Source organism: Lotus japonicus, chromosome 5 (assembly GCF_012489685.1).
Source record: "Lotus japonicus ecotype B-129 chromosome 5, LjGifu_v1.2".
Classification (NCBI taxonomy): Eukaryota; Viridiplantae; Streptophyta; class Magnoliopsida; order Fabales; family Fabaceae; genus Lotus; species Lotus japonicus.
This window is the reverse complement of record NC_080045.1, coordinates 3,860,245-3,863,062: the sequence shown is the minus strand read 5'-3', so window position 1 is coordinate 3,863,062 and position 2,818 is coordinate 3,860,245. Positions and strand designations below refer to the sequence as shown.

General features: G+C 36.7%; 1 long non-coding RNA gene across 1 annotated transcript; it reads left to right on the top strand.

Moving 5' to 3' along the window:
• On the top strand, window positions 1-1,495 carry LOC130718744 (uncharacterized). The gene is made up of 2 exons (XR_009012779.1): window positions 1-807; window positions 1,102-1,495. It is a non-coding gene; the product is annotated as an uncharacterized LOC130718744 (long non-coding RNA).
• Window positions 1,496-2,818: the final 1,323 nt, after the last annotated feature.

The window sequence follows — 2,818 nt, the reverse complement described above, 5'->3', positions numbered from 1 at the left end:
TCTGAAATAGATGGAATGATTAGAAAATCTATTGAAGTGGGGATGTTTCGCATTAAGGTATTCATGGGTTAAGACGGGATAAACTTTGTCGTCCCAAATAAGATGGAGTTTTAGTTTAGGGTTTTCAAAACCTTTAATACAACTCATATGGGAAAAAAATGGTGGCGAATCCTGAAGAACCTGAACTTTATTGGGTTTGGAACTTAAATCTATCTATTTCCCTAATGGTTTTATCTTTTATGCTAGAAAAGGTTGGCGGCCAATTTATACTTGGACCAGCATTCACCGCACAAAATGGGTATTGGGGGAGGGGTTTAAATGGAAGATTGACAATAGTAGCAAGTTCTTATTTCTGATGATAGATGGTTACCCCACGGTTCTAGCTTAATCTACTAGGAGAGCCTTAGAGAGGATTGGGGTTCGTGTGGTGGCCAATTTATTGTCTTCTTTGAGGACATGATGGAATATGAGTTTAGTGAAAGCTCTCTTTTGGCCACCTACTATTCCCATTCCTGTGTAGATTCCTCTCCTCTGCTCTCATCAAGAGGAAACTTTGTCTTGGCCGAGTGCTACTAATGGTGAAATACCACAAAGTTAGGCTATGGTTTTATCCGGAGGAAAAGTATTGCGCCCTTTTCGTCGTCTTCTATAAAGCATTAGTTTCCGCCGAGGTTTTGGAAATCTCTTTGCAGATCATCCACATTCCCTTGTTACAAAGAGGTGGTGTGGCATGGGGGCTTTGGGATCCTTCTAGTCAGACCCCTTTTGAGTCACACACGATATCGGTAGAGGATGCTTGTTCATTATGTGAGTTAGTTTGTGAATATATCCTTCATGTGTTGTTGTTTTTTCATGTGGTGAAGCGTTGGTGTTTTTCTTCTCCTTTGGGAATTCACTCAATGATGCTTGTGATTCTTTTTATTTTTATTAACCGTTCACATGCAGTTGTTGTTTCCCCTGTTCCTCCATGTTGCACATAGTGTGAGCGGTTGCAATCAACTTTTGTTAACAAAGTTCACTTTCTTGTGAGAAAATTCTAGCGAAAGCTTCCTTCCTTGGATCATGTACTAATCAGGTGTAGGTTCTTTCACATTGCTTTAGCTCGGCAGCGGCCTCGGGAGGCGTCGTGAAGGTTAATTTTGGTACGTCTGTCATTCAATATGTAGAAGGTTTGGAGTCTGTTGCTCGTGACCATTCAGAGGTGTTGGCTGTTGCTTCTATATATCCTCTAGATGTTCAAACTTATTTTCTTGCAGAGGTTTTTTGGTGAACTCTATCATTGGCTATTGATTTATGTTGGCGAGTTTTCTTTTTGAAAAATTGTCTGCAACTCTTTGATGCTTGGCGTCGCTCGAGGACCAGCTGCTCGTATTGTATTACTATTATTTTCCATGGTAGAGCTTTAGATTAAGATTCTTTTAAGCTTTCTTTTATCCGTCGTCCTGGTAATTATGTTGCGAACTACCTAATTAAAAACTCTAACTTTCCTTTACCTTATGTTGTTCCTCTTATAAACTAGCATTCATGATTTGAAAGTGTATTCTACTACATTTTGTAAATGTAAACTATTATTCATTTTCTAATAATTACTCAAATTGAAATTTCACTCCTCTTTGGCTATGCGATTTTATTAATAATCGTCATTTGTTTAGAAATACTCTTTCTCATGACCATAAGGGACAGACCAATGAAGATCTTCATACTCCACATCGTAGACCCTCAATAATTGAAACGCATTCAATAGTACTTTGCTTAAGTTAATTTAATGTAAATTCTTAGTGAAAATGCCTCACCCCTATATCTTCATTTCCTCTTAGTGTCTTAGTATTGATCTTTACTATTTGAACATCGTGTGTTCACAATCATTCACAATGATCCTATCTTAATTAAATAGGTAAAGTCAATGACTCTTAAATAAATTGTCACCATATTCAATTCATCCTCAAAAAGGAAGAATGTCATCTCCAAACCACCAAATAGTAATTTGCAAAGACCTACAATAGAGAATTCCTCTTAAATGTTAGATTTGAAAAACATACAAGAGAATAATAAATTAGCAGCCTGCAACCTTCATGTCACATAACCTCCCCGAGTTTAAGCAATCTAGCATCAACTTTTTTTACTAGGTGCTTATCCATAACTTCACTAACATTGCATTTTCTCATGGAATAAACAATTCCTTTCTTTCATTTTGATAAAGCTTAACAACTACAAGAAGAATAAAGCTAATTTTTGGAACTATCGTCTTCTCTACCAATTTATCTCATTCTTCTTTCATCAGTACTCCTAAAAGTCATTTTAGAAAGAATACTTTATACAACGTACCCCAATCTTTGTTGTTCGATCTCTTCGAAATAGAACCTTGAGCATCTCTGAATTTAGTTGAGACGTCCAGGCGGAGCATGACAAGGAACAACGAGGAATGTGCCTGCAAATGTCCAGACATCCAGTGAAGATCTATACACGCCTCCAGAATGCATCCCACACTACTACAATTTTGGCTATTTCCAGCAGTTTTTCCTACAGAGTTTTACCAAAAATCGATAGGAAAGTCATTTTCTTCATATTTTCCTGCAGATTTTCTTCCATTGGTAATACCTCCGTAGGTAATTTATTTTGTGTCTAATTCCGTAGGAAATATTCGTAGAAAAATCTATAGGAAAAATTTGTGGCTAAATTTTGTGCCTAAATCTATAGGAAACATTTGTAGGTAAATCTGTAGGAAAAATTTGTGGTAAATTTGTAGGAAATATTTGTGCCAACATCTGTAGGAAGTCAGGCCAAGATCTTTATCACCAAGTGATAATTCTGGTTCAAT